The sequence below is a fragment of the Carcharodon carcharias genome, chromosome 6, assembly GCF_017639515.1.
Source record: "Carcharodon carcharias isolate sCarCar2 chromosome 6, sCarCar2.pri, whole genome shotgun sequence".
NCBI classification, from domain to species: domain Eukaryota; kingdom Metazoa; phylum Chordata; class Chondrichthyes; order Lamniformes; family Lamnidae; genus Carcharodon; species Carcharodon carcharias.
In genome coordinates this window covers 59,318,863-59,337,130 of record NC_054472.1, presented here as the reverse complement: position 1 = coordinate 59,337,130, position 18,268 = coordinate 59,318,863, and the positions used below count along the sequence as shown (strand labels likewise).

At 39.9% G+C, this 18,268-nt stretch overlaps 1 protein-coding gene and 1 long non-coding RNA gene across 2 annotated transcripts in view; both read left to right on the top strand.

Annotated features, from left to right (window-relative positions):
• LOC121278653 (BEN domain-containing protein 5-like) overlaps positions 1-1,677 on the top strand; it is a 57,671-nt gene extending 55,994 nt beyond the window's left edge. The window contains exon 7 of the transcript XR_005943250.1: positions 8-1,677. The gene's annotated coding sequence lies outside the window, so the exon portion shown is untranslated. The remainder of the gene's footprint in view (positions 1-7) is intronic.
• A 12,700-nt stretch (positions 1,678-14,377) lies between these two features.
• On the top strand, positions 14,378-15,623 carry LOC121278654. Its single transcript, XR_005943251.1, has 2 exons — positions 14,378-14,434; positions 14,594-15,623. It is a non-coding gene; the product is annotated as an uncharacterized LOC121278654 (long non-coding RNA).
• The last annotated feature ends 2,645 nt before the right edge of the window (positions 15,624-18,268 follow it).

The window sequence follows — 18,268 nt, the reverse complement described above, 5'->3', positions numbered from 1 at the left end:
TATACAGCTTTATCGTTATTCATTCGTTGGATGTGGCGATCACTGTCCGAGCTGGCATTTATCACCAATCCCTAGTTGTCCTTGAAGAAGATGATGTTGAGCATTTTTGTACTGCTGCAACTCGTCTAGTGAAGGTACTGCCAAAATGCTATTAGGTGGGGAGTTCCAGTATTTTGACCCAGTGAGAATATAGGAATGACAATATATTTCCCAAGTAAGGATTATGTGTGACTTGGAAGGAAACTTTGAGGTGATGGTGTTCCCGTACGTCCAACTAGATGGTAGAGGTTGTAGGACTGCTATGGGAAGGTGCTGTGGTGAATTTGTAGATAGTAAACATTGCAGCCCCAGAGAGGATGTTTAAGCTGGTGGCTGGCATGCTGATCAAGTTACTGCTTTATCCTGGATTGTGTTCTCCGGATTCCCATTCACTTCAGTTTTACTAGTGCTTCTTGGCATGTATGTGATCAAATGCTGCCTTGATATCAAAGTCCCTTGGAAGTGAACTTGTCCTCTCACTTTTACAAATATTGATTGGAATCTCTTAAGTCGTCAGCTTCTCTTTTTTAAGGTTTCAGCATTTATTGTATATTTCGTATCCTTATTTGTCAATGATAACTTTCAGCTTGTGTCATACTATTGGAACTGAGTAGTTCACTCTTTTGAAAAAAACATTAAAAGTAAGATATACCAGGTTCTGTAAGAACCACTGTATAAGTTTTAGGTTCAGAAGTCACAGATTACCCAAAATACATGGTTGGGAACTCCCAAGTGATTTTAAGGCAGTTTATTAAGAAGTGACAGATTATATATGATGCATAAGCTAAATAGATAGGAAAAGCATACAGCCATGACAGGTGAGAGCAGTATGCTGATCCCAGAGGACAAATGGATGGATGGCGCAGAGTGTGTTGATCCCTTGTGGCGACAGCCTTCTGCTCTGTAGCCAAAGTGTTACGTCAATCTTCTCCCGGTCTCCCATCATCTCTGGTCTTCCTGCATCTGAAGATCAGGCATATGCCTGACGAGGACTACCCCCAGCCTTTGCGAACCCATTAATATACTTTATTTCTAGGGGCTGATTGCTTACCCTGGGTGGGAGGGGGGAGGGGTCACATCCCCCTTGTCCATTACTTTTGTTTACCTCATACTGAGGACTATTTCTTAGTCTTTACTAAACACTTGTTTAAATAGGACAGCATCTTAGGCCAGCGTTGTGGATCTCTTTATCTGTTAAATAGGTTCCAAGCCAAATGGTGAAATGTGAAACTAGGCACAAATTCTTTGCGTAATAATTGGTTTATCTATAAAATGCAGCATCCTACATACTAACACCGTATCCCAGAAGGCTTCCTTTTGTTCATTTTTGAGCAAACTAAGAACAATTAACCTAATGAATCACCCCTTTAAAGAGGAAGTCTTTCATTATATGTGCTCAAGATACTTAATCAGTGCCCTTCACCTTTGTATCCTTAACCTTGATAATACAATTAACGTACCATTAATAGATTCCCCTCTTTAAATTAAAACTTTATAACACAATGTTCCAAAACAAATCAAAGAAAAAAATGATTTTCATATTCTTTATGTCACATCATAATACAAGACTTTGCTCTTCTAAGACCTCCAATAGTGTTTCTGTGCAAGCATTCCTTTTGGTAAAGCAATCCAACAATTGGTGATTTGCGTCAGCCCATTTTATCTTGGTGATTTATTTTCTTTCTAGCATATCTTTTATGTTAACAATGCCAATCCTTAGCCTTTTCTAGGTTGTACTTTTTTGCTGAATGTACATTATCCCTCAGGGAATAGTTTCTACATTGCATTGAATGGGCAAACTTTTTTCGGAATATCTTAAATTCCTTCAAATGTTTAAGTAAAGTCCCATAGCCATTGCTTCTATCAGAGCCAGAATTTCTGCAGCTAGGGTACTTTTAACCACCCTTTTTATTTTCTTGGCTTCCCAGGCCAAAGGAGAACATTTTATCCATTTTTACCTACTAGGAATAGTAATCCAGCTGTACTCGAATACCAATCAGGAAAAAGGACTAACCTCATATCTTTTGGGTGATCCAGGTCTGGATACTAGAGTGCACATTCTCAAAATTTAATTTTGTTAATGTTTTATTTGCCCTCAAAAGCCATCTTGATTGTATTGTGTTTCATCATAGTATTAATTTCCAATACACCATAACTGGCATCAGGCCTTGTCTGAGTACAAAGCTAGTTTAACTGTCCAATCAAGCTTCTTAGCTGCTCTGTTTCTTCTTTCTGTGATGATGTAGCCTGATTTATTGGGATACGATTAACACTTCCTAGATACGATTTTTGATTTCACGTTTTCTGATCAATGTGTAGGGTGATCAGTGTGTAAGCTTATATATTTAGAGGCCCCAGTTCCTGACTTTCAATCTTAAACTCCCCACACATTGCTCAGAATCTGCAGAGCTACCCATAGAAAAGCATTGACATGTACCATGAAGATACCTGAGAGTTTTTCTTTGTGATTACAATAGAATATTGCTGGATCTACCTTCAGCTAAATGCATCCTACTTTCAGCAAGACAGACCTAACCAAGAAATGCCATGGCATCAATGCATCATTTAATCCACAAACACGTGTTTAATTTCCACGGCTTCCCTTCTACATCACTTGCTTTGTTAGGTAGCTTCAAAAACACTTCTCATTGAAATTTTTTACCCTACAAAAATGCGGCTTTTATTTGGATTGACCTACATTCCCATGAATGTGGCTAAAGGAGTTAAAGTTTTCAAGATTATTTTTTCTGTCATGGGGGCACCACTCCAACATCTCGATCACCAAGTCTCTCTTCAAAGCCTTTAGCTGCGTGTCTCAATTTAGCCTTATGTCCCATCTGGGAGTATTGTTCTCCGTACACGTCCATTTGTGTTTAAGGCTGGCTGTTTCCTCTCTGGCTTCAGAATAGACACCAAATTCCTTCCAACTATCCAACTCTTTTTTTGTTACTTCTCATATTGATTTATCTTCTAATTTGTTTGCAGCCACCAAAACTACCTAATAATGTCTTCTACTTCTCTTCATATTCCTAGTTTTTTCTGTAGTCTTTGTTCTATCACACAGCTTAGTCAAGCTATGGCCTCTATTTGCCCTCCTATCTATTCCTGGACTACTGTTACAGGATCTCTCCCTCCCAAGATCAGAGGTTCTGTCACCAGTAAGTGATTGTTCACTAATGCCAGAGTCAAGTCCACCATGTGGACTCGCATTCTGTTTTCCTGATTTCCACTGTTTCACTTGATTTGCCAGTCCAGAGATCTTACCTCTTTCCCATCATCTTAGACATTTAACCAATGCGTGAACTTGCTGGTGGCTTTACCTGCTCTCCCTATAACGGTCATATCCCTGCATTCACTGGACCCTTCTGTTATGTACATTACATTAATGCCAATTTTAGGCAGTTGTCCTTTGGGTACAATTGTCCTATCCTATGCATTGGTATCACTTTGTCTGTTGTCACCCAGCCCCTTAGCTATGGTATTCTGTCCCTTTATAATTGTCAAATCTGAGTGTGAGGTACAGGATGCCTCCTTCTTCTAATTTCTTAGATTCTGAAAGTTCGTAGTAAATCTAGATTAACCTAGATGAATGGACCCAAATAGTTTGACTACCATGTAGAATCACTGTCTTCCCAGCACACTTTATCACTTTTTACCTGCACCTTTACACTTTTCCTGGCCCTCACTTTCATAATATGCTAAATCTCCAGGATTAAAGCTTATCTCTGAAGGTCTTCTATAGTGTTGTGAAGCTTGCCAAATTTTCCCTGAGACTTCTGCTTTGATGAATGAACTTCTCTCTGCATGTAGGGAATTCAAGTGCGTAAAAAAGGCCGGAATATGATCACACAGTACAGAAGGTATTTTTGGATTCTGTCCGTAGACCAACTGATACAGACCTAAACTCCCAAATGTTTGAAGTGAATTCTTTGCATGGACTGCCCACACCAGATGTTAGCTTGCAATTTGATTGTTTGACTAAAATCTTATGGAGCATCTCACCAAACATGGCATGATTTCTTTCATAGAGTCCATTGCTGAAAGGATTTTCAGCTCTGGTGGTCATAACTACAATGTTCATATTTCCTCACACATTTCTAAAGTCGTCACTTGCAAATACTAACCGCTCCCTAACCCCACCCCCCCAAATGATGGTCAGTCAGGAATTTAGCTGGCTCCCAGTCCGCAACGTATCCATGTTTCCATGATCTTAATCATGTGTTATGTAGAAAGACTGAACCTTGTTGCCATGTTTATGAAATTCAAAATGATCATGTTTCATTCTTTGTCCCACATCTTTAAATCCATTACTGCTACTACTCATGCTAATGGGAGACTTATAAAAAGCCATGATGGTATCCTCTGATACTTTTTGCTTATATCACATTTTTCACCAAGCTTCATATGCTCGTTATCAGCTACCTCTGCATCCTTTAGTTGGATTGTTAATCTGTGTCGAGGGATGAACAAATTGTCACAAACTTTAAAACAAATTGTTTTTCTCTCAAACTCCTATCATCTGATGCCATTAACACTTTAACATTCTGATTAGAGGTCTAGGTTTTATTAAAGGGATGCAATAATGTCCTGATGGGGTAAATTGTATATCTACTGACTTTCCAAAGACAATTGCTTTATCATAGTTCCTGTCCAATTTCATTTATACCTTTTTCATGGAAGGCTTGCTCAGCAGCAAGGGTACCTTATTAGGTAGCACATCTGCACTAATAAAGTTAAAAACAAAAAACTGCGGATGCTGGAAATCCAAAACAAAAACAGAATTACCTGGAAAAACTCAGCAGGTCTGGCAGCATCGGCAGAGAAGAAAAGAGTTGATGTTTCAAGTCCTCATGACCCTTCAGCAGAACAGTTCTGTTGAATGGTCATGAGGACTCGAAACATCAACTCTTCTCCGCCGATGCTGCCAGACCTGCTGAGTATTTCCAGGTAATTCTGTTTTTGTTTTGCACTAATAAAGTGTTCACTCTGTACTCTGCATGGAATCACCACTGTTTTCAGTGACCTTAATGTGTTGTCATACCCGAAGCTGAAGCAAGTAGAATTTTCATTTTCCCTGACTTTACTTTGACCCTTCCTACTAATATTTCAACCAATCCATTCCACACATTGTCAATGTGTAACCACTTTCCAACACCGTGCAAATAAATGAATCCACAACTAGTACGTTCATTACCGGACTGAAGCCTCTTGTAACCAGTACGATTCTCTCAGACAAATCGATGACATCATCTTTCACTTCTGAACCTTTCGTGTCATGCATTGCCTCAAACTCTTGTTCTGTTTGGACAGTTTACAGCATAATGATATTTCAAATCACATCTGAAAGATGTGCTAATAGTTCCTGGGCATTCGTGGGGTTCATTCATTTGTTATTATTACTCCAATCCTGTCGTCTGCCAGCTCTGCTAAAAATGTCTCCGTCATTTCTTTTGTCTATGATTCTTCTGTTATATTGATGCCTACATTCCAGACCTGAATGGCTCCATTAGCCTCTGACCATTGAATCCCTCCATTATCTGTAACCCTGCCGAATGCTCCATTTCTGTCATGAAGGCTGCTGGAAATGACTGCTTTCCTAACAATTTTTTTTTAAAACATCAGACTTCATCTCCAAAAGCATGTTCCTTTTGGAGAACTCCAATTAAGACCAGGAGCTGATCCATGTCTCAGAATTGTTACAGCGCAGAAGGAGGCTATTCGGCCCATTGTGTCTGCACCAACTCACCAAATGGGCAATTCCCTTAGTGCCATTCATTGCCTTCTCCCTGGAACCCTGCATGTTCTTCCTTTTCAGATAAATCTAATTCCCTTGCATGCTTCAATTGTATCTGCCTCCACCACACTCTCCAGCAGTGCATTCCAGACCTTAACCACTCACTGCATAAAAACTTTTTTTTTATATATCGCTTTTGCTTCTTTTGCCAATTTCTTTAAATCTGTGCCTTGTCATTCTTAACCATTTTGAGTGGGAACAGCTTCTCTCTACCTACTCTGTCCAGATTTTTCATGATCTTGAACACCTCCGCCAGATCTCCCCTCAACCTTCTTTTCTCAAAGGAAAACAGTCATAACTTTTCTAAACTATCTTCATAACTGAAGCTCCTCATCCCTGGAACCATTCTCATGAATCCTTTCTGTGCCCTTTCCAATGCCTTCACAACCTTCCTGAAGTGCGGCGCCCAGGATTGGATGCAATACTCCAGCTGAGGCTGAGCTAGTGTCTTACACAAGTTCAACATAACCTCTTTGCTCTTATATTCTGTGCCACCTTCAATGGCTTATACACATATGCACCAAGGCCCCTCTGCTGCTGCACCCCCTTTAGAATTGTACCCTTTTTTTATTGTCATTCCATGTTCATCTGACCGAAATGAATCACTTCACATTTTTATCTTTTATAACCTTTATTTGAACAAGGGTGTAACATTTGCAATTCTCCAGTCCTCTGGGACCACCCCAGGTCAAAGAAAGACTGAAAAATTATAGCCAGTGCCTCTGTACTTGCCGCACTCTCACTCCTCAGTATCCTTGGATGCATCTCATCTGGTCCTGGTTACTTATCAATTTTAAGTATAGACAGCCTATCCAATGCATATTAATTTTAAATCCTTCTGGTGTCTGAATTACCTCCTACATGGCCTTGGGAGCATCTTCTTCCTTGGTAAAGACAGATGCAAAGTATTCATTTAATACCTCAATTCTGCCTCCGTGCATAAATCCCCTTTTTTTGTCCCTAATTAGCCCCACTTTCCCTTTTACCACCCTTCTACTATTGTTATAATCCCCAGCTGAGGTTATCACTGGACAAGCCTGATCCCAGGGTGGAACCCAGCTTAATAGATCCTAACTTCTATTTTTTTGTTCAGATACGTGGAGAGGAGCTACTGAACAGTCTCACCGGAGTCAGCTTTTGCACTTCTTTAAAAAAAAAAGCATAAAGCATTTATTAAACAAGAAAAGATTAACTATATTACAATACTCCTTCACCCACAACTATACCTTTACAGGTAAGCAGACTTGTAAGGATAACACAAGTTACAAAAGCTACCTTATACTTTAGTGTTCACAGTAAGTGCACAGTCCATGTAACCCAGTTGGCAACCTGTGGTCAGACACACCACATTCTGAAATCAAGTGACAGATGCCACCTCAATCAGATGCTATGGATCTCCCATCAATTACCTCGCCCATATGCTTGTCACACAGTGAGCCACTCAGTCTCACTGCACTCTGTCTTTCACACGAGGGTTTCCAATCTGCACTCTCCAAGAGCCCATTTTGGAATCTTCTCCCAAACCAACGCTTTCTCTCAGATGCCTTCCACAAGGGTTCACCTCCAGAGTATCGAACTCTCCTTCCGATGTTCTCCCCTGGGTCACCACATGCATTCAAGCTGTCTTCCACGCACTCTCTCTCTCCGACTCAGTTGTCAACAGTACACCACTGCTTCACATGCCCATAGCAAAGACTGACAGACCTTCAGTTGTCTCTTTGCACCTTCTGACCTCTTGCAAGCTGTTCTCACTTTAAATCTGCTTTCTGCAGCTTTTGTCTCTTTAAATCTGAAGCTTGGAGCCTTTCTGCCCTTCACTCTTAACTTCACTTAACAGGATATTTTCCATGTTCCTGCCCTCCTTTTGACTATAAGGTCTGCTTGGGACTTTCTCCTGTTCTACTTCCATGGATTTTGGTTTATTTTCTTTAGCTTGGGGACTGGCTATATATCCCCTTTGCTTCAATCTCTCCTGGCAGCTACTTTCAAAATCAAATGAACTCACAGCTTCCAAGTCTAGTTTCTTCTGTGTGTCTGTGGGAGGGACCTGCCTCTCTGGACCACAGTTGCTAGGCAGCGCCCAGTTTCTCTATTCTTGTTTGTTTAACTTAGCTGCAACAACCGTAAACCCTCATTAGAAATGCAGGCATCTTTTAAAGTGAAACTGAAACTCAATTTGACCTTCTCTTAACACAAATAAAAATCAAATTTAAACTTTAAAGCTAAAACTCATTCCCAACACTTACAAATACAAATATAACTTATTAAACTATCTCTATTTCCTAGCGCTATTAATATGATTATAGAAGACTACCAGTTTCTTTTTGTACTTCCTCTTTGCTTCCCTTTGCTTTTTCACCTCACCTCAGAACCTTCTTTATTCAGCCTGACTCTCAATTGTATTTTCTACCTGACATTTGTTATAAGTGCACTTTTTCTTCTTTATCTTAATTTCTACCTCTTGTCATCCAGGGAGCTCTGGCTTTGTTTACCCACCCTATCTTTCCCTTTTGAGGGAATATACCTTGACTGTGCCTGAACTGTCTCTTTGAAGATAGCCAATTGTTCAGCTACTATGTTCAGCTCCTACCAACCTTTGACTTCAATTTATTTGGCCCAGATCCGTCCTTACCACATTGAAGTTGGCTTTTTTCCCCAGTTAATTATTCTTACTTTGGTTTGTTCTTTGCCTCTTTCCATAGTCAGCATAGACTGGAAGCATACTGGTGTAGAACATTTTTTTGAACACATTAGGAGCTCTTTCCCCTCTCTGCCCCTTTACCCTAGTAATATCCCAGTCTATATTCGAATAATTAAAGTCCTCTGTTATAACTACTCTGTAATTCTTGCACCTCTCTGTAATTTCCTTGCAAATTTTGTAATTTTTCCTCTACATCCTCCTGACTAGTTGGTAGCCTAGTGACTACTGCAAACAATGTAATTCCACCTTTTATATTCCTTGGCTCTAGCCAGATAGATTCTGTCTTTGACTCCCGTGGGACATCCTTTTTCCCCAGCACTGCAATGCTCTCCTTAATCAATACCATCACCCCTCCTCTTTCTTCCTTTCCTATCTTTCCTGTACACGATGTATCTAGGAATGTTTAACACTAAGTCCTTCCATTCTTTTAGCAAGGTCTCTGTTATAGCCATAACATTGTATTTCCGTGTGGCAATCTGTGCCTGTAGCTCACTAGTCTTATTTACCATACTCCATGCATTCACATACATGCATAGCAACCCTGATTTATACTTTATTACATTCTCCCTTACTCTGATCCCACCTAATAATTACTATTCCTTATACTAGGGCTATCTATCTCTCCCAGTGTTTCATGCACCTGCCTCGTTAGTTTAAAGTCTTCCCCAATAGAACTACCAAAACACCTCGCAAGGAATTGCATCCCGGATCTATCTAGGTACAAACTGTCTGGCCTGTACAGCTCTCATCGCCCTCAGAGCCTTTCCCATGTCCCACCCTCCCTCCTACACTATCTTTCCAGCCATGCATTCATCTGTCTTACCCTCCTATTTCTATGCTCACTTGTACTAGGTACTTTGAGTAATCTGGAAATTATTACTTTTAAGGTCCTGCTTGCTAATTTCCTGTCAGGGTACCTAAATTCTGACTGCAAGACCACATTCTCCTTTCTGCTTATGTCATTGGTACCAATGTGGACTATGACTCCTGGCTGTTCACCTCGGTCCCCTGCAGCTGCTTAGTGACATCCTTAACCCTGGCATCAGGGAGACAACATGCCATCCTGGAATTACATCTTCGGCCACAGAAATGCCTAATTACCATTGCTCTTCCAGTCTTCCTTGTACCCCCATGTATAGCTGAGCTGACATTGTTGCCATGGACTTGGCTCTGGCTGCATTCCCTGGATGAACCAACCAGCTATCAAAACTGAATACTGGTTGGAGAGTAGGATACTCTCGGGACTCCTGCAACACCTGCCTGTTCCTTTTTGACTGCCCGATGGTCACCCATTCTCTTTCTCTCTCCCTGCATACTCTAAAGCTGTGGGGTGACCACATCTGTAAACATGCTATCCACAAAGCGCTCAAGCTCATGGATGCACCGCAGTGATGCAAGCTGCTGCTCAACTTCTGAAATCTGCAGCTCAAGCTGCTGCAACTGATGACACTTCCTGCACAAATGGTTATCTGGTTCACCTGAAGGATCCTGCAGTTCCCACATAGCACAGGATGTGCACTCTGGAGATCTGACCAGCCCTGCCATTTCCCTATTTATTAGTTAATCTTGCTTCTGCTAATAAACCTTACCAATGCCAATAAACCTTACTGCTATTAGTAAACCTCATAATACTGATACACCCTATTTAACGCACCTTACTATTATTAATAAACCTTGCTTCAAAGAACAGTTATCAGCTATTCATTTGTTACTTAATGCATTATTTTTAATCTTCCTAGACTTAGAACCGAAGCAGCAATACTCACCAGTCAATCAACTTATAACTTCCCTGTGGTGTCACACCTCAATTTGTGTTTCCGAGCATGGCTCTGAACCCACAGACTGTAATAGAGAGAGCCCTGCTCAGCTGTTCTAAATTCTCAATTTCTCTCGCTGGCTTTTAACCCAGCTCAGCTCCTCTGAATTCTCACTTTCACTGGCTTTTAACCCCGCTCAGCTCTTCTAAATTCTCGCTTTCTCTTGCTGGTTTTAGCCCCTCCCAACTCCTCTGAATTCTCACTTTTTTTCTCTCGCTGGTTTTTAACCCTGCTCAGCTCCTCTAAATTCTCACTTTCTCTCGCTGGCTTTTAACTCCGCTCAGCTCCTCTGAATTCTCACTTTCTCTCGCTGGCTTTTAACCCCGCTCAGCTCCTCTGAATTGTCACTAAAATCATACTATATATAACACAACTCAACAATTTAAAACGAGCACTGAACAAGCAATTTCCAAATTGAATTTCTGCATTCTATTTAATTCCGTGAAGTATTCTTCAATGGAATAATTGTCCATCTTTCTAAATTTATCAAAGTCTAACGATGCCTCGTATGCATTTAATAGATTATCTCATAAATTACATCCATGAAACGTAATAGAACATCCAAACCGTCATCAGTATCCAACTGATGGGCCTCTAGCTCATAAAATGCTTTGCACCTGATCATGCTTTTATTAGGAAGCAACAGTGCCAAGGCCATACCTTGTTTCCTCTTTGGTAACAACATAACCCGTGTCCAGATATCGGCTTCATTTTTCCATTGTTCATATGGTTCAGATTCAGAGAACATTAGTGGGATATCACAATTTACACTTGGTTTCAGCCATTCTTCTCAAAAGTAACTCTGATTACAGCCTTCTGTCTAGAAAAAAAATCTTAGTTTCTAATCTTCATGTTTAGGCAATCACTGTCTGATACTATGTTAAATCAACACTTTTCAGAAAACCAAGGAAAGGAATTCTGATAACTGAAGGAAATCAATAATGTGAATGTAAAGAAGTATTTTGTGCAAAACTACATCATGATAATGTGAAATCTCACCTATAAACTTAAGAAGCTGCAAACTAAACTAAGCTAATCAATTTGTGATCACCGTCATTGTGGAATAGCCTACTATCTTCAGATTGTATTTTAGCCCAGTTAAAGCATTCAGATAGGAATTTAAGCAATTTCTGATTCAGATAGTGGTTAGAAGAATAGATGTTAGGTGGACATTTTTAAAATTATGCATGGGTAGCTGACTGGCACCTATTTTTTTTTTCCTTCTTTCAAATCCCATTTAAAGGTCAACAAATGGCAGCAATGTTCAGTTATTTCTCCCTTTTGTCTTTCACATAGATTATACCTATTCCAAACTGAGAACCTTAAAGCCCAGTAGAATTACTTTTTTGGCTTGAAAATTTCAACATAAAATTTAGCTTATTAGTATATCTCCATCCCACCTATCCCCGCCTGCTCAAACAGCTTTTCAAGTTTTGCCTGAATTGCAGCACATCGGAAGGGTTGGAAAAATCCCTTCTGTATTGCTGAATGTACCATGCAGTGCTGTTGTTTGCCTATATTTGTTCAGCATTTGGAGAACCTGAGGAATTGCAAACATTACGTCCTTGTTTAAAAAAGTTTGAAAGGATAAGCCCAGCAATTATAGACCAGTTAGTTTAAATTCAGTAGTGGGGAAGCTTCTAGAGGAAATTATTCTGGATAGAATTAGTAGTCACATGGAAAAATGTGGGTTGATAAGGAAGAGTCAGCATGGATTTATAAAGGGGAAATCATGTTTAACTACTTGAAGACGTAACGTAGAGGGTTGATGAGGGTAATGTGGTTTACGTGGACTTTGATAAGGCATTCGATACAGTACCACACAACAGACTTGTGAGAAAAGTTATAACTCATGGAATAAAAGGGACAGTAGCAACATGGATACAAAATTGGCTGGGTGATAGGAAGTAGGTTAATGGTCAATAGATATTTTTCGGGCTGGAGGAAGGTTAGTAGTGGCGTTCCCCAGGGGTTGGTATTGGGACCCTTGCTTTTCTTGATATATATTAATGATCTAAATCTTGGTGTGCAGAGGATAATTTCAAAATTTGTGGATGATACAAAACTTGGAAGTATTGCAAACTTATGAGGAGAACAGTGTAGAACTTCAAAAGACCATAGACAAGTTGGTGGAGTGGGCAGATAGGTGGCAGATGAAGTTAAATGCGGAGAACTGAGAGGTGATTCATTTTGGTAGGAAGAACATGGGCAGACAATATAAAATAAGGGATACAATTCTTAAGGGTGTGCAGTGGCAGAGAGACCTGGGTGTATTGTGCATTGATTATTGAAGGTGGCAGGAAAGGTGGAGAGTGCAGTTAATAAAGCATACAGTATCCTGGGCTTTATTTATAAGGGCAATAAGTACAAGAGCAGGGAGGTTTTGCTCAGCTTATATAGGACACTAGTTAGACCTCAGCTGGAGTGTTGTGTACAGTTCTGGGCACCACAGTACAGGAAGGATGTGACCGCATTGGAGAGAGTTTAAAAGATGTTTACAAGAATGGTTCCAGCGATGAGAAACTTGAGTTATGAAGATAGATCGGAGAGGTTGGGACTGTTCCCTTTGGTGAGGAGAAGGCTAAGAGGAGATTTGATAGAGGTGTTCAAAATCATTAGGGGACTGGATAGAGTAGATAAGGAGAAACTGTTTCCTTCGTCAAGGGATCGAGAACGAGAGGGCACAGATTTAAAGTGATTTGCAAAAGAAGCAAATGTGATGTGAGAAAAAACTTTTTCGAGTCTGCAATGCACTGCCTGGAAGTGTGGTAGATGCAGGTTCAATTGTAGCATTCAAGAGGGCATTAGATGATTACTTGAATGGAAACAATGTGCAAGGGTACGAGGAGAAAGGCACTGTCACAATGCTCGTTTGGAGAGCCGGTGCAGGCACAATGGGCCAAATAGCCTACTTCTGCGCTGTAACGATTTTGTGATTTGACGGTCCATTGGGTTACAAATTAATCTTTCACTTTTGAGACCTTGGTCCTCCGGCCAAAACTGTTGGTTTAACTACTAGATTCCTCAGTTGTCTGTAACGTCTTGTGTAGAATAATCTTTTTATTTATTCCTTCATGGGATGTGGGCATCGCTTGCCCTTGCGAAGGTGGAGGTGAGTTGCCTTCTTAAACCGCTGCAGTCCTTGTGTTGAAGGAACACCCACAATGCTGTTAGGAAAGGAGATCCAGGATTTTGACCCAGTGACAGTGAAGGAATGGCGGTATAGTTCCAAGTCAGGATGGTGTGTGACTTGGAGGGGAACTTGCAAGTGGTTGTGTTCCCATGCACTTGCTGCCCTTGTCCTTCTAGGTAGTAGAGGTTGTGGGTTTGGAAGGTGCTGTTGAAGGAACCTTGGTGAGTTGCTGCAATGCATCTTGTAGATTGTACACACTGCTGCCACTGTGCATCAGTGGTGGAGGGAGTGAATGTTTATTGTGGTGGGTGGGATGCCAATCAAGCAGGCTGCTTTGTCCTGGATGGTGTTGAGTTTCTTGAGTGTTGGAGCTGCAGTCATCCAGGTAAGAGGAAAGTACTCCATCACACTCCTGAATTGTGCTTTGTAGATGGTAGACAAGTTTTTTGGGATTCAGGAGGTGAGTTATTCTCCACAGAATTCCTGACTTTGACCTGCTGTTGCCACTACAGTATTTATATGGCTGGTCCAGTTCAGTTTCTGATCAGTGGTAACCCCCAGGATGTTGATAGTGGGGGCTTCAGCAATGGTAGTGCCATTGAATGTTAAGGGAAGATGGCTAGATTCTCTGTTGTTGGAGATGGTCATTGCCTGGTACTTGTGTGGCACGAATGTTACTAGCCAGTTATCAACCCAAGCCTGAACGTTTTCTAGGTCTTGCTGCATATGGACATGGACTGCTTCAGTACCTGAGAAGTTGCAAACGGTACTGAACATTGTGCAGTCATCCGTCAACATCCCCACTTCTGACCTTATGATGGAGGGAAGGCCATTGATGAAACAGCTAAAGATGGTTCAGCCAGGAGACTACTCTGAAGAACTCCTGCAGCGATATCCCAGGACTGAAATGATTGATCTCCAACAACCACAACCGTCTTCCTTTGTGCTAGGTATGATTCTAATCAGTGGAGAGTTTTCCCCTGATGCCCATTGACTTCGGTTTTGCCAGGGCTCCTTGATGCCACACTCAGTCAAATACAGCCTAGATGTCAAGAGCAGTCACTCTACTCTTTCCTCACCTCTTAAGTTCAATGCTTTTGTCTGATTAGGAGCTGAATGGCCTTGGTGGAACCCATTGGCAGAACTGGTTGTCACAGTCCAGATCCTAGCGGCCTACAAGGAAAACTGCCCTCGAATTTGGCCCTAATTAACAGTCTTTATCAAGAAGAATGAGTGTTTGGCTGATATGGTAATAGGAAAAATGTCTCACTGGTGCATCCACAGATACATTTCAAAGATTGCAACTGAGGCACAATGTTGAGACAGAATAAAGTAAGTTTTCCTCTGCATCTAATATAACTGTGCAGGATCTGACAATGCTTAATGCTCCTACCATGTCCAAGATGTAACATATTCCATTCACCAATGTTCATGATTAGCACAAAATTGACAAAAGAAAAATATTAAGATCTTGGGCATTACAAACAGGGTAAATGTGAAGACACTCTCAGCTTTTCTGTTCCTCATTGTAAAATTGAGATTTTTAAAGTCATTCAGAAAATCTGGTTAGTCTACTTATATTCAAAATATGTGCACTTAAAGGGCACATTCCTCTTCCTTTGTGATCCCCTGCACATCATCTGTTCCATGTATGTTGGATCTCAGTTCATAGCAGATAGTGCTTTTCAACAAAAGGTTAGGTTGTAAAGCAGCTATTCCTTTATTGGTGTAAATGAGGCATATTCTGAAGATGCAGCTTTTTGGGTGCTATTTATAAATGTTTTTTTAGGTTATAATGTATAGTTCAAATAAAGCAAATTGTTAAAGCCTCAAACAGGACATGACCTCTCCCCTCCACCTTAAAAAAATAATTTGGTGTACTGGAGCAAGATCAGACCTGGTTGCTTTCCTCTCACTAGTTCGAATGCACCAGTGTTCTTGAACTTGGACATTGTTTTAATGCTCTTAAACCAACTGTGGAAATATCAACATTGAACCATGCTTACCAGATGTATTCCACATTTGAAAATGTCCTTAAGGAGTTGGGCAAAAATGAATCCATATGAACTATGTGATCTTTTTAAGGATTTTCTTTCAAGTGACAAACATATTAATAAAAATACCCTATTTTCAGGTTAAGTTATATTATGTCTTTGCATGTAACAATCCTTCATCCACAGGACTACTTCCTTAGGACTTGGGTCAACTTCAGATCATGCAGCAAAACTATATTGAGAGCCTATTGTAGCAATTCAAGCCAGTGGATTTTTGATATCCACCACAAGTTGTTTAAGTAATCTTTACAAGAAAACTTAATGGCACTAGCACATGAAAAGTACAATGGAAAATGTGAACAAGTTCAATTACTACAAGAGGAAACATAATTACAACTCCTGACCATCACACTATTATATCCCTGCCAGTTTGGGATGCTTAGTGGACCAACTGATGTGGATCAGTTGCTATCACTGTTTGGAGTTTATGAGCCATCTGGCAAGCATTGAAATTTTGCTGGTCCCAGATAATTGTCTTCATTTGAACAGGCACCACCATTATTGTTATCACCCAAATAAATGAGCAAACCAGAAGATACAAATTTCCTTCTCACTTCATGCCAAACCCCTGATTTACCTGAAAATGGATGCTTACAGTACAGGGAAGCTCCAAGTTCTATTGTACAATTCTTGAGGGATTCCTGAGCATGATAGAATGATTTGAGCTTTTAATTAGTAGAAGGCACTCCAATGTTAGGTGATGTACACCTTCCTTGAAGAATATTGATTACACATATTGTGTTCTACTTGCATAAAGTAGTAGAGACAGTTTGATGTACCCCTTCTCCCCCACCAAATTATTTCTCCTTCCCTCCCAAGAGCCACCCTGGACACAGTTTTCCTATCTTAACAGCTAAATAGGTACTTTGCCAAAGTAATTATCCATCATGCATTAAACTTGATCAGATAGCATGTTAATGGAGTTGGAGAGTGGAGCATCTCACGACAGAGCACAAGCCTCTCGTCATTCTGTACGTACTGCGTGCAACATAGGCCACTGTGTTGAGACTGGGGAGGCGATTCTTTTTTTTGTAAGCTGTAGTTCCTAATTCATACTGAGACCAGTTGTAATGCTTGCAGCTACCTGGCTAAGATTATCATCAGGCCTTTCCTTCTTGCATTCCCCCAGACTCATTTTCCAAGAAGCATATTTTTTATTTTTTACTGCTGGTGTACTCCTTTCCTCTCTGAAGTCAAGGACTCCTTGTTTGCAAGAGTATAATTTTATGAACGAAGATTTTCTCCAATAACTCATCAATATTCAAGCATGAGCCTTATTGGTGAATGTTTGCAGATTATTTGACCATAATCAAATGGATCCTGTCACTACCTGACATCCATAACCATACAGCAGAGGTAATTGGATAACAATTAAAGGGTGGAAATCCTAGCCAGTTTTCCCTTTGCTAATCAATAGGCGTTGAAGTCAATTGTAAAACCACTGTTAAGATCAGCAAACCCAGTCTAGGCCTAGATTTGAATCTGGGAACTTCCTGTTATGTCTGACCAAGCTACTTGTTAGCTAAACTTGCACAATAGCTTAATGCTGCAAAACGGAATAATGTTTTAATTATCCATTTAAATGCTTTCCACTGTCTCTATTTTTTTTTGCAATTATGATTACCAACTCTAGACACTAATCATCACCTAAATATTTTGCACAGATGTACGTTCATGTTGTGTTTGCCCAGGTGACTATTGGCCAATTACAATATCATATTGAAGCAAATATACGTTGTACCCTTTAAAGTAAGCAAAGCATGCAGCTCCTTTGTGCTCAATAATTTTCAAAAGTTTGCAGGAGCTGCTCTGTAGTAAGTAACGGAGGAATTGATTGTTGTTACTATGCTTCTTGGGCTTGGTGTCTTTCTATTGTGATGAGTAATTATTTCATTTTTTGAAATATGTATTTTGAAGTAGTGATTATAGTATTTAAGTATTTTATTAAATGTTTGCAATTTGAGTTAATGAAAAGTCTTATATTAAGAATGGAAGTGGGGATTTTATCGCAAGGTGATAAATTTGTCTATTCAAGAATGAACACAGGTAATCTCAGAACTCCAGCTCTAATGCTGAAAATTTATTAAATATTGCTTTGATTCACTTTTTAAAATTTATTGTGAGATAGTCTGAAACAGTAGTCTTTATCAGGTTACTCTACTTATCACACAAGATATGCAAATAATTATATAATGACAGATGTTCCTTTTATTAAATTGCCTTTATAAAATTGAGAACAGGTTACTTTGCACAAGAATGATTTTATGGCATGATCGCATGAAAACTTGATTTAAAATTTCATGCTTATTCTTCGGAGTTCCTTCAAAAATTCAGTAGTTCAATTTGCTGCTTTTCCCTTTTTTATTTTTTTTGTTCAATTTTTAGTTTTGTTAGACTACACACTACACTTAAAAATATAATCCATTTACTACTGTATCCACATACACTACTGTATCCAGATCTTCCTGTCAAAATAATAGTGAAGCTAACAGTTTTTGCTGCTATTTATATGTAAGTGGTAAGACAACTTCAGGCAAGGGCAGAAATGCAGTTAAATGCTTAGATCCAAAGCTGCTTTTGTAGTTGTGTGCTATGTTATTAGATTCCCGAAAGCAGTACCTTTCTGCCTGGCTCATTATTGGCATTCATTGAGTGGCGCGAATTTGCTGCATTTCCACAGCTGATAAGGAACTAAACTCACCACAAAGTTAAATTGTCCTTTCCAGTCTA